The sequence below is a fragment of the Myxine glutinosa genome, chromosome 10, assembly GCF_964187855.1.
Source record: "Myxine glutinosa chromosome 10, kmMyxGlut1.1, whole genome shotgun sequence".
NCBI classification, from domain to species: Eukaryota; Metazoa; Chordata; class Myxini; order Myxiniformes; family Myxinidae; genus Myxine; species Myxine glutinosa.
The window spans coordinates 17,814,811-17,829,183 of NC_136270.1; positions in this window are offsets into that span (position 1 = coordinate 17,814,811).

Genomic DNA, 14,373 nt, shown 5'->3' on the forward strand with positions numbered 1-14,373 from the left:
GAGGCCCAGCACGCATCGAGGGCCCGATTCGGCTAAAAGTCGACCTAACCTTTAACCCGGTTACCTTCGATGCCTCACCTGCATGCTTACACCCCGCAGCCCGTTCCTTGCTCACACATCCAGCCGTTTCCATGCTCCTCGTACCTTTCCTTACACACCCAGGTACCCTCATTCCACTCACAGCCTTGGTCACACACCTGACCACCGAACACTTTGGCACACATTCGTTGGTCGCACACCTCACCAACACACCTCTTTGCGCCCCCTCCTCTGTCACCTCCTCTGTGACAATCACAGGTGTGCTCTCCTTCGCACACCCAACCACGTGCCTCACTACCAATTCCAGCGTGCATTCCCACTCACGCTCCTTGTCACTCTCACTCCTCTCACCACCACTCTTGACAACGCACTCACCCTTACTCTTGACAGCGCACTCTTTCCTCATGCACCTGTCCGTCACACACCTTTCTCGCGCACACTCTTGCGCACACTCTCCCGTCACACCCTCTGTAACACTTACCACACCGCGCTTCCATGTGCTCCCTCGCACACGCGCTACGACCGACTCATTCTCGCCAGCACCCTCACTCCTTGGCACACACTTTTTCCTCACACACCCTAGAGTCGGACTTTCTCGCACACCTCCTTTTTCGCACACCAGACCTGTCGCACACTTCACCAACGGCCTCTCACGAACACCCGGGTCCATCTCGACCCCCAAGCTTCTTAAATCCCCTGGCGCATCATACGCACGACCATATTGGTCACCACTTACACCGGGTCCTCTTCCTCTTCGCTTCTCCTCCATCACCTGCGAATCCCTCATCCGGTTAATGAGCACATCATCACGATCCAAACACAGACTTCGGACCAATTCTTTTATCTCCTCTTTTATCTCTTTCTTATCCCCTCTCCGTCGCTTCTTAATTTCGCTCATCCCTTCTTCCACTTCTTCTAATTTGTGCTTCACCTCTTTTATTCCCCGGTACGTCTCCTCAAGCTCGTCCTCCAAGGCTACCTTGACCGTTTCCATGTGCGTCCTCACCTGCCGGTCCTTCGTCTCCATTACCTCTATCACCTCGTCCAACCTCGTTGTCAGTCCCTCACGTACCATCTGACATTCCCTCTTCGTCGCTATCAAGTCATCTTTTAGTTCTTTCTGTGTCGCCTTTAAACCTCCTAATACCGCAGTGTTCCTTTGAACCTGCTCCACTAACTCCGTCTGTCCCACCGTCAGCTGCTCCACCTCCTGCGTCAGGTCCTCTATGCCCCCTTGTAACTTTACAGTCCCCTTTCTCACCTCCTTCTCCATGTGCTCCTTACAGTGCCTCACCTCCTCGCGCACTCCTCCGACCTCCTCACTCACACCTCTTCTGATCTCCTCTCCCATCACTTGCATCTCCTGCCCAGATGCCACCCTCATCTGCTCCATTTCCTCCCTGTGAGCATCCAGTTTAGTTTCTACCCCCATTCTGACCCCCTCTATCTGCTGCCCCATTTGGTTAACTTCCCTTTCCGCTTGGTCCCTCATGTCCCTCAATTTGCCTTCCATCCTGTTTTCTAACCCCTCTAACCCATTTTTCACTCCCTCTATCTCATTCTCCTGGGCAGCCATTCTATTTTCTACCCCCATTAACCCCTTTTTCACCTCTTTTATCCCGTTGTCTAACCCCTCAAATTTGTCGTCTAACTTCCCAAATTTCTTGTCTAAACCCTTAAAATTATTGTCTAACCCCTCACCGGTACCCCTCGCTTCGTCCCTCATTACCCCCATTTGGCTTCCCATTACCCCCATACTGCTTTTCAAACCTCTAATTTGGTCTCCCAATTGCTCACCCATTTGTTCCATAAGGGCCCTCATTTGCAACATGAAAAGGTTCGGATCCACCAGGGGCGCTGCCACGGTCGCGGGCGCGGTGACCAGCGAGGCGCCATTTTGCGCCCCCGCAACGTCGGGCGCAACGACGCTACTTTGTGCGTCTGCTACCCTCGCTGCTTCGCTCTCCTCGCGTCCCTCAATTTGGTCCTGGACCGACCCTGCCTCACTCTCCTCTACCGGAACCCAGCTGTCTTGATCCGCCATAGCGCGACTTTCAAAATTCGGGTTTTTATTTCCGTATAACAAAATCAAATTTCGCCGTTATAATTTCGTCGAGCGCGGGAAACGCGCTCCGGATCGAATTCTACCTCCCCAACACCAATTGTTACCCTAGTGGTACAATTGGTGTTCCAAAATTTGGGCCTAATAAATTTAGTCCCAGGTCCGAATCCGACACTCCTGACACCAATTGTTACAGACGCGGTTGTGGATGTTAGTTTACCGAGCGGTTTGGTATGACCGCGTCTGCACAGTTTACCCGATTATGCTCGAACGTTGACTAAGTCGCGCTATGCTAAATCAATGATGGAAAAGACACAACGGCTGGATTAAAATGACACGACACCAAGGGTTCAGTTCTCAAGACCTCCGGAGGAGGTTATATTAGGGCGGAAGGTCAGATTACAACGACAAGAGGGACAGCATAGAAAGGCAGGCGCTTAGACACACTCTTATATTAGCCCCGACAGACGACAGATAAACGGGACAAAACTGACTCACACGGGGATTGATGGCAAGGAAAGCGGGTAGTCGATGGCTCAAGGTGCACTCTTGGCTCAAGGACAAAATCGACCCGGTCCAGTCCAGAGATGCGGGACGTCTCTCTCAGCGCTAGAAGGTGGTGACTGGCTCTTCTTCAAGCTCGGGGCGCATCTGACCTCACATCCGGTAAGTCGCTGCGTATATCCGGCGGGGAGTGACACGCCCTCGGCTCGTTAGCTCCGCCCCAGATGGAATCGGTCCGCCCTTCTTATTGGGTGCGGGGGGGTTACCAGGCTCCGCCCTTGACGAGGAGCTGACAGCCAGCCCCCTCGTGGTAACCCCGTGGAGCGCATGGGTAATGGCGGCTAACCAAGCCGGAGTGAGGACGCACACTCCCCCCCGCGCCGCGCCGCGCAGCCCCCCTCTGTTGTTGTAGTTGTTGTTGTTGTTGTTGTTGTTTTATGGGGAAGATGGGAGGAGGTAAGGGGAGGTCCTAAACTCACTACTGGTGCCATACAATCACATTCTGGTGCAACGAAGAGTCAGAATTAATGGAAACGAGTCCTTAACTGACATAGACTAAGAATAACTAGCAAGATGTCCGAAAGTTGTCTACGTGAGATGCGGTGAACCTGGGCACGACATTTAATGGGGGAAAAAGGGGAAGGTCGGTTCTACAGAGTGTTATTTACAGGCAATGGGACTAGGGAATGGGGGATTGGGGATAGTTGGGGAGTATTGGGGAAATAGGGGAGTATTTACAAGCGGATATTGAGGCCAAGTCCCATATCCGCAACAATATATATATATATATATATATATATATTTTTTTATATATATATATATATATATATATATATGGAAGAAGACGTTTTGGTCACAAATATACATACATGCATGCATGCATACATAACCATATACGTTTGCTCCATTATAATAAGATCGTCTCACGTTCATGAAGGAGCTTATACAAATACGAATTGTAGGACAATGACATTCGGAGAATTTGGCATACTTTTCTTTTTTGTTTAGAAAGTGAAAGGTCGTGGGAGAGCTGCAACACTGAATGGACCAGAATGTAACCTGGCGTTCACCTGGTGGAATAAACAGTATACTGCACCGACTAAGGGTATTTTAAACCAATTTCAATGGTTGCTAGAAAACAGGGCAGCAGGTAGAATCATACTAACATAATCATAAGACTTTAAACTCGTGGTTCTTAACCTGGGTTCGACCGAACCCCAGGGGTTCAGTGAGCCAGTCTCAGGGATTCGGCGGAGGACCTCCGAAACGCATTGCAATTTGTTTTTTTTGTTTTTTTAGTTTTGTATCAATTTTGAATCTATGTGTAATTATGCTTATTATTAATATTATTATTATTTTGCTATGTATGTTACGAACGAATGAAATGTTATTTGTAATTGTATTCCCATCCCATTCATGGTTTCTCTGGTCTGTGTTTAAGATAAGTTGTTTCACACTGACTGTAGTAAGTTGAATCAATGAGCAACTTGCTAATTATTCTGTTGATGGTGCTTACTTGCTTACTTACTTACTGGATTTTGGACTTTGCAGGTGTTCGGAAATTCCAGTGAATAGCCTCGATTAGCTTGCCGTGTGCCGTGCGTCATTGGTCGCGCCTTACTTTGGAGTTACTGATTAATTGAAAAGTAAGTTGGAAATGTTTGTGGATATGCAGGGCGGGTTCAGAGTTATATTAAAGTCAAAATTGGATGGTGATTATAAAATATGATTGAATTACTCAGAAAATTAGGTGGAGGTGATATAACTCCTTTGGTCACAATTCAAAACTAATAATTCGCAGTTTTCTATGTAATATTATAATGCGATTTGAGGTGACATAGAGTTGAGTCGATAATAAATCCCGTCATCGTAACGATAAGTTATGTTTTCTTCGTTAAAATTTCTCCATTTTCAGAGGGGTACTGATTATATTTAATCATGTTCGTTTTTAATTTTTGTCATATAATTATTTGCCCGAACTCAATTAAGATCAGTTTGTTACTTTTTTTTTTTTTTTGCAGTATGTCGAGCAAAAAAAGGAAGTGGTCGTAGGATTACGTGCGGTACGGGTTCCCGTGTTTGACGGAACGGGACGGAAGTCAGCGTCCTCAATGCATGCTTTGCATTTGCAATGTCAAGTTGAGCAACTCCAGCCTAGCAAACGCAAAACTACGGGAATACTTTAAAAAACTGCACGGTGAGGGGCAGTACAAAGACGCAACGCTGGATGAATTCAAATTGAAGAAAGTCCAATTCGACGCAAGTGCTACCTTGCCCACTCTCGGCTTCGTTCCAATTGACAAACCGATCCTCACAGCGTCGTATGAAGTTGCGTACCTGATTGTAAAGCAGGGCAAACCGCACACAGTTGGCGAGACACTCATCAAACCGGCCGCGTTGAAGATGGCCAACATCATGCTGCGAATAGCTGCTGAAAACAAGTTGCCTCTCATTCCACTCTTAAATGACACCATCAGATGCAGAATCGACGACATGAGCGACGACATCCTCGCCTAGGTAGTTGCAGATTTAGTCGTGAGCCCGACAAAATTCAGCCTTCAACTCGACAAGACCACCGACGTTTCGAATTTGAGCCAGCTCATCTTATTTGTGCGTTATGTTAAAGGAGACGAGATCAAGGAAGACTTTCTGTTCTGCAAGCTCTCACAACAACAACGAAGGCAGCTGACGTGAAGAAGCTTGTGGACGACTTCTTCAGAAGCAAAGGCCTCTCGTGGAACATGGTGTCTGCAGTTTGCTCGGACAGAGCTCCAGCCATGCTGGGATGCAACTCCGGTTTTGGAGCGCTGGTGAAGGCCGATGCACCACACATCATTGTCACGCACTGCGTCCTGCACAGACACGCGCTGGCATCAAAAACCCTGCCTCCAAAACTGGCCAATGTTCTGAAAATCGTCGTTGAAACTGTGAATTACGTGCGAAGCCGTGCTCTGAATCATCGTATCTTCAAAGAGCTGTGCAATGAAATCGGCTCTGAATTCGAAGTCGTTCTCTACCACTCTAACGTTCGATGGTTATCACGAAGGAAGGTCGTGAGCCGTGTTTTTGCCTTGCGTGTAGAATTAGCCCTGTTTTTGTGAGAACACCAGCATTGCCATGCAACGCACTTCCAAGAGTCAGAGTTCATCCTCGCCTTGGCGTACTTGGCTGACATCTTCGATGCACTCAATCATCTCAATTGCCAGATGTAGGGCAGTGGAGTGAATGTCATCGAATCTGAAGAAAAGCTGAGCGCTTTCTGAAAGAAGTTACCGTTGTGGAGGCGGCGAATAGAGAACGACAACTTCGCGAACTTTTCGCTACTGGACGAGTGCGTGAGCGGAATCGAAGATGAGTCTGAAGTTGGAGGTACTGCTGTACCGGGGGAGCTGAAGCAAGCAATTGCCACACACTTGATGACCTGGGAAAGTCATTCGACGGCTACTTCCCCGACCAAGAGCAATACCCAGCATGGGCGCGGCAGCCGTTTACTTTCGACGTTGCAACGGCAGATGTCAACGACCAATACCTCGACGACCTCATCAAACTTCAGCAGAGCCAGACTCAACAACAACTCTTCGGCACAACAACGCTCTCAACGTTTTGGTGCCGCCAAATGGAAGGGTATCCTCAAATCGCTAAAATTGCCCTTGAGATCCTCACGCCGTTCGTTACAACGTATCTCTGCGAGCATGCGTTTTTGAAACCGGTAGACATTAAAACAAAGAAAAGGAGCAGACTTGCATGCGAAAATGATTTGAGGGTGGCCCTTGCCAAAACAAAACCACGCATTTCCCAGATCGCCTCCCGAAAAGAAGAACGGAAAACGCATTAAGATGCAATTCTTCTTAATTTTTTTTGTCAAATTTGAGGGGTTCCGAGGGTGTTCGGTGGGTTTCGTTAGGGTTCGGCACCTTTAAAAAGGTTAAGAACCACTGCTTTAAACAAACAAAGAAAAAATACCTATTTTGGGGGGCAACCTCCTCTTCCCCAGCTCCATATACCTCCTAAGACCCCAATTTTTCTAATGCCTTGAACAAACATTGGTACATCATGGGTGATTAAGGTTGTGGTGAAGTTTCATCGAAATTGCGTGTGTAGTTTCTGAGACAACACAACACAACAGTTTCTGAGAAGAAAGCAAATACCTATCAATGCCCTCCCCCCGTAAACCCACAAAAGGGCAGTTTTTTTTTTTAATGCTGTGAACACACTTTGCTACATCATGGGTGGTGAAGGTTGTGGTCAAGTTTCATCGAAATCGTGTGTGTAGTTTCTGAGAAGAAAGCAAATACCTATTTTGGGGGGCAACCCCCCGTAGTCCCCGAAAGGGGCAGATTTTTTTAATGCCGTGAACAAACTTTAGTCAAAACACAACAAATATCATTTGTGTCAAATTTGGTCACAATCCCATCAGTGGTTTCGGAGACGAAGTTTCTAGTGTTTATGGACTGATGGACTGACAACGCGCTATCGCATAAGCTCCCCTGAAAATCGTTCCAGGTGAGCCCCAAAAAAAAAAGGAACAGTAGAGGGAGGAGTGGGGACACCAACAGTAGGGTTTGAAGGACAAAATAAGAGCGACGTGGGAAGGAAAGGGGTAGAAGCAGATAACAGCGGCGGGCTGATGGGTGGATATAGAAGGAAACTTTCAGGAAAGAAAAACTGGAAATATGGAAGGATGTGGGCTTGGGGTGAGGTTGTAGTCCAGTTGCCACCTATGATAAACCCTATGTGAACCCGGAAATTATTGGTACTACAAGTTTTTTTGGTGGATTTGTAAAGGTTAGGGGGTATATATGACAGAACCACCTCTTGCTGCTGCAGCAACTTTGGGGAACTTCCATAATTTGAATAAATCCAAGATGGCCACCGCCGACCTTGGTTCAAATAGAAAATCAGCAATAACTTTTGATAGAATCAAGCTAGAAGGATGATTTTGGTACCTACACATAGGTTTTCACACATGGCGGATGCAATGAAAGTGTCAAAAAAAGTTTTTGATGTTGCGAGTTCGGCGAGCAGACCTACATCCGGTATGGAAAAATCAAAGGGCGGTCTCGTCGGCATCACCCTCTCGGCTGACCAGGTTACATGCTGGGTGCTTTCGTTCCCTTTGTGCCAGCGTGTTACCCATGCCTTCGAGCTCATGTTCGATCCCGGCACAGATGAAGGCACCACATGTACTCACACGAAGAAACACAAAGAGGTAGCCATGCTGAGGAGGAAGCTTGGCATTGATGATTGCAACCTCATCATGGAGGAGTTCTAGAAGCATGCACATCCGCTTATTGATCCTTCCCCAGATCTGATCAATATCGTGAACAGGAAGGTTGCAGATGACAGCATCAATGTCGCTAATGCTGTGACTATCGGTGAGAAGATGGCCAGGGATTTCTCCAAAACCCTGCCTGATGGGTTCCACAACCCCATTACGGGAAAGGTCAAGACAATGGAAGCAATGAAAAAGGGGGTCAAAGTCGGCGAGAAGACCATCTATGACATGAAGGTGCTGTTCAGCCAGCTGCTGATAGTCGGCCAGGCCCGGAATGTCAACCTCAAATCTGTCTTCGAGTATGAGCTCTGTGGAGTACCCCCCTCGATTGATGACTGGTCTTCTCCGCAAAGGGAATAAGGCCAACCTTGTGAAAAAACTTGCGATCCTGTCAACTGAGCCAAGTCCCCCAGAAGAAGTGATTGTTGATGCAGGACAGCTACTGTACCACATCGTCTGGCCCTGTGGTGGTACAGTATCTACAGTAGCTACAAGCATAGGGACCAGACTGCAGCCCTACAGTGGAATCCCAACGAAAGTGATCTTTGACCGCCATAGCAATATGTTGGCTAAGGATCATGAAAGGTCACGCCGTGCTGGTGGTGTTGGTGCTGGTACTTACAACCTCACACTCACATCTCCTCTTCCAAAGCAAGAAGTCATCCTTAATAGCAAGGCTAACAAAAGACTTCTCTCACGTCTACCTTGCACATACACACTGGGCGTGGATGTTCTGATGGTTGGAGAGGAGGAAGGACCGTTCAGCCATGATGAGGCAGATGTGTTGATGGTCAGCTACATGCTTCAGGCTGTTAATGAAGGGAAAAGGGTGATTCGCATTAATCAGTGATGATACAGACGTTTTCATCATTCTGCTATTCTGGGTTTGGAAGCTGGGGATCACTGCTTTGGTGCAGATGGAGAAGTGGGACGGGAGTGTGTTGCACATCAACCCAATTACAACTGCTCTCGGAGATAAGAGCCTCCAGCTCCTTGGAATGCATGCGGTGACAGGATGTGACACAGTGTCGTATCCCTTCAACAATGGAAAGATCACCTCCCTCAGCAAACTCCAAGAAGGAGACTTTCCAGGGCTCTACTCTGTCATCGGAGAGGAGACGGCTACACATGAAGACCTGCTGAAAACGGGTCAAGAGTTCTTCGCTGTACTATATGGTCAGCCAAAATGCACCAGCATGAACGCCACCCGACATGCCATCTACACAAAGAATAAGGGTAAGCCACCCCTCGTGAAATCCCTCCGTCCCACAGATGAAAACTTGCCCGTTCATATGCTCAGATCGCACCATCAAACGATACTATGGAAAGCAGCAGACAAGCAGAACGCCCCTTCGCTCTGTATAACTAACTTCGGTTGGGAGATTCTCAACAGCATACCGTCTCCAGTAACGCCAAGGGACCACCAGCACCTCCTGAGTTAATGAAAGTCATAAGCTGTCAGTGTAAAGCCACAGGAAATGCTTGCGCACAAGCGAACTGCAGCTGCTTCAGGGCAGGCCTGTCCTGCACAACCTACTGTCATTGTGAAGGTTCAATAGATGAGTGCCATAACCCAATGACGAAACACGAGGAAGATGCCACGATGAATGGTGAAGAATAGGATGACACCAATGATGACAACGATATAGGGCTAGTGGATCCTGGCCTTGATCCTCTCGAGTACTAGACATATATACTCAAGATGACATGATGTGCTAGTTTTAGAAAGACGTGCGGTGTGCTACATATTAGCGCATTGTTACAGATACAAATGTACCCTGATATGTACAAAGATGATTGATGTATAAGTATAGTTGATAGTGGGAGCACAAGGTTGTGTGTTTAAAATGGTTTATTGAGATGTTGTGAATTATTTTATTGTAATTAATATGTGTTCGTGGACCCAACAAGGTTATTATTAAAAAATGTAATAAACATTTTGGTTGTCATATTGTTTTCGTGTTTCTAAATCTGATTCCTACCAAGTGTCAATTGCGACCATCTTGGATTTGAGTTGACTAGCAAGGGCCTAGCAAAATGAAAACCATAATTTGAGCCTTCCATTGCCTCTGCCATATGGGAAAACCTATGGGTAGATACCAAAATCAACCTTCTAGCATGATTCTATCAAAAGATGGCCGATTAGCTATTTAGCCACATCAAACCAGTGGCCATCTTGGATTATGGTTGTCTAGCAACATCAAAAAACTTTTTTGACACTTTCATTGCATCCGCCATGTGTGAAAACCTATGTGTAGGTACCAAAATCATCCTTCTAGCTTGATTCTATCAAAAGTTATTGCTGATTTTCTATTTGAACCAAGGTCGGCGGTGGCCATCTTGGATTTATGCAAATAATGGAAATTCCCCAAAGTTGCTGCAGCGGCAATTAGCCCGTGGGCTGAGTAGGGTTTACATGCACCCCCCCCCCCCCCCCCCCCACAACTTAACTTCCCGGGTATGTCCATGTACCCCTCACCCTAGGGGTTAGGAAAAACCATGTTAACAGAAAAAAAAACTCATTCCCAAGGTACCTCCCACGCATATTTTCATGTTACCCCCCTGTGTCGGTGATTTCCGAAAATTAGGGGTAGGCGAAATTCAAATGGCCATAACTTTTTACCTAGTCATCCTATGGTTGCATATGACCCCTCAAAATGTTTGTCCTGGGACACTCTTTACAATGATATGTTATATGCAAATGAGGTCACTAATGAGGTCACCAGAGGTCAAACTATGACGTAATTTGGGGGTTGCCCAAAATCCATGACCTTGAAAGATAAAAATGACCTGAGGTAGGCAAGAAATTGGTAAAGGAATGTTTTATTATGCCTTTTTGATAGTACATATATCAAGACAGTTTATGGAAAAAACAGCTTCGAAAAATTCCAAGTATTGACTGGTTGGCGGTCGTTTGAATTTAGAGGACGAATTCGAAAAATGACCAAGATTTGTTCTTTCAACCTCCAAAGCATCAATACTTGGTTTTGATGACAAAGATCTGCTAAATGGGCTCAAAGGTGGTATCATAACATAATATTCCAAAACTGGCTATAATCTGACATTCAAGGTCAGATTATCAAGGTCAAAGGTCAACTGGGTGCATAATTTTCTTTCAAGGAAAGTCATTTGCCAGTTCGCAATTTTTTTTTTTTTTGTATACGGAATCGAGGCTCGTGAAAGAGCTAACATTTACTTCACAAACAAATCAACCAGACAAACAAAACACACAAAAAGAGGGAGCGGAAAACAAGATGGGGAGAGAAGGGGAAGCACACAAACACAACATTTGAGAGCAGGGAGATGTGTGGAAGGGAGAGGGCTTAGGGGGAGGAGGCGTGGGAAGGGGGGGGGGGGGTGGAGGGAGAAGTATAAAACACAAGGACACCAAGGACTTCCAGGACAGAAGTTGGTATTTCAAAAAAGTGGATTGGGGTGAAATTAGCGGGGGTAGAAAAGATCAAGGTTTTGGATGGGGGAAGATAAGAGATGGTGGTGAACAGCAGTTTTAAAGACCTGGAGGGTGGAGTGGGATTGAAGAGAGTGAGGGAGTTTGTTCCAGAGGTGGGAGAAGGGAGGAATGAAGGAGTGAAGGTGAGCAGAGAGTCTTGATTTTGGCAGTTTGACCATAAGAGGGTTGCAGGCAGATCTTGTGCGACCTGTAGGAATATTTGCGGGACAGAGCCCAGAGAGAGCTGGGGGGGCAAGGCCAGAGAGGAGTCGGTAGAAGATGGAAAGACCACCAACCTGCCTGCGGTGAGTGAGTGAGAGGCCCTTGGAGTTAGCTTCATCGCGGGAGATTCCAATGATTCTGAATGCTTTGGTTTCAACAGCGTGAAGACGAGCTAGGTGTGAGGCAGGAGCACCAGCCCAGAGGGGAGAGCAGTATTCCATTGAGCTGCGGATGAAAGCCTTGTATGTGGTGAGGAGCTCAGGTGTGCCAAGGAAGGACTTTGCACGACGGAGGATGCCCAGTCGGCGACTGGCTTTGGAGGCCAGATTTGAAATGTGGTTTTCCCAGGAAAGATCATGGCAGATAGTGAGACCCAAAAGCTTGAGTGACAGAACTTCTTGGAGAGGATTATTCAGAAAGTGGATGGGAGGGTTGTCCAGTCGGTCTTTTCGGAGAGACATCGTAAGAGTGTGAGATTTGTCAGGATTGAAAGACATGTTCCACTTGTTTGCCCAGTCTGTGATTTTGTCCAGGTCTGCAGAGAGTGAGGAGGCAGCAGACTGCCGATCTGAGGGATGAAGAATGGAGCGACAGAGAGTAGAGTCATCAGCAAAGAGATAGAGGATTTTCAAGAGAGTCAGAGAGATCATTGATGAAGACCAGAAAAAGCACAGGGCCCAGAACACTGCCTTGTGGAACTCCAGCCTGAACAGGAAGAGGAGATGAGAGAAACCCATTCAGGGCCACACGTTGACTACGACTAGAGAGGAAGTCTGCCAGCCATGCGTGGAGATTTCCATTGATACCAAAAGAGGAGAGTTTGGTGAGCAGAGCGGGGTGCCAGACCGTATCGAAGGCACGTGATATGTCAAGGGAGACTGCTCTAATTTCCTGTTTGGCATTGAGGACCTCCATCCATTGTTGAGAAAGCAGAAGCAGCATGTCCAGAGTAGAGTGTCCAGGTCTGAAACCAAATTGATGATCAGAGATCAAGCCATTGGAGAAGAGGAAAGATTTCATATCTGAAGCAATGATGGATTCCATGACTTTGCTGATAATTGGGAGAAGGCTGATTGGTCTGGTTGCTGGGCTCTGTTTTTGCACCTTTTTTGTGCAAAGCGGTGATGTTGGCAGATTTCCAAGCAGATGGAAGATGACCTTGAGCAAAAGAGAGGGTGAAGAGAACAGAGAGAGGGAGTGAAAGAGCGGAAGAACAGGATTTTAGGACCCGTGGGCTGATGCCGTCAGGTCCAGTTGCAGAATCAGAGTCGAGGATTGACAGAAACTTTTCCACCTTGTCAGGAGGAAAGGACACAGAGTCCAGGAGCAGCTGGGTACGACTGGGTACGGTGGGTACAGAGAGGGATGGGTTTGGGACAGAAGATTTAGAGGCAAACACAGAGTTGAGGCATTCAGCTTTTTCACGCGCTGAGTCAGCCGTGTGGCCATTTGAGGTGAGGGAGGGGATGGAGGGGTAACAAACACCAGAAACAGATTTGACCAGACGCCACCAGGATTTGGAAGAGGGAGACAGATAAGAGAGTTCGGTCCTGAGAACGGAGAGATATTGTTTCCTGGCTCTCCTGAGGGTGGACACACACTTGTTTCGGGCTTTGTGAAAGGAAATGAGATTTCCTTCCGTTGGATTTGCTTTCCAGGAGACGAAAGCAAGTTGCTTCTGGGCAATAGCCTCACCACAAGATTCCGTGTACCATGGACGGGAGGAAGGTTAAGACAACAGAAGACGAGATGGGATAAATCTGTGCATGAGAGAGAGCAGTTTGCTTTGGAAGAATTCCCAGGAAGAATTTATGTCAGAGGCAGTCGAGATGGGAGACCAGTCCAGATGATTGATGGCTGCTTGAAGACCGTGCCAGTTGGCCTGAGTGAAATGCCAGACTCGTCGACGCTGAGGAGGCTCTCTGAGAATGGTCAGAGAGATGTCCACTTTAACAAGCACATGATCAGAAGAGCCGATTGGAGCAGAAGAAGAGCAGCAGACATTTTCAGGGAAGTTAGTCATAACCAAGTCCAAAAGAGAAGATGCTCCGTTGACTGAAATCCGGGTCGGGAAATTGACAGATTGTGTCACTCCCAGTGAGTCACAGAAGTCCTTTGCTGAAGAGCCATGGCTGGTGAGAGCGGTACCCACACCCAGCCAACTGGCATGGTGACAGTTGAAATCACCACATATGAGGAAGAGAGAGTTGGGTTGGGTAGATAGAAGTTGGTCCATATTCTCAGACAGCGAGATGTAGATGGAGTCATCACTGTTTGGTGGACGGTACAACACACATATGAACAAAAGGTGGGAGCGAAGGGGAAGCCGTAGCCAAAGGTATTCCTGGGGGTGAGGTGGAGAGAGGGCAGTGCAGGGCGAGTGAGGAAGAGAGTTTTTGATAAAGATAGCAACCCCACCTCCAGGACGAGGCTCAGGTCTATCATACCGGAGGAGGGAGTAACCTGGGAGAGATACCAAGGAATCAGAGACATCATGAAGGAGGAAAGTTTCTGTTAAGCAGATCACGTCTGGTTTGTCAGAAGCAACCTGTATGGAGAGATCAGACAAGTTTGAGCGAAGGCCCCGGATGTTTGAGGTCCATACTGTTAAGGAAGAGGAAGGGGGAGCATCGGATACAGAACAGGGGGGGGGGGGGGGGAGCGGTAGGGTAAGATGTGGAAGAGGAGGAAGAGGTAGGGAGAGCTGTTGAAGGTGTGTCGGAGATTACAGAATAGCTTGGAGAAAGGGAAGAATGGGGCAGACAAAAGGTTTGATGGTGATTGGGAGAGGCGCAGTGAGGTGTTATTTGACGAGGGGGG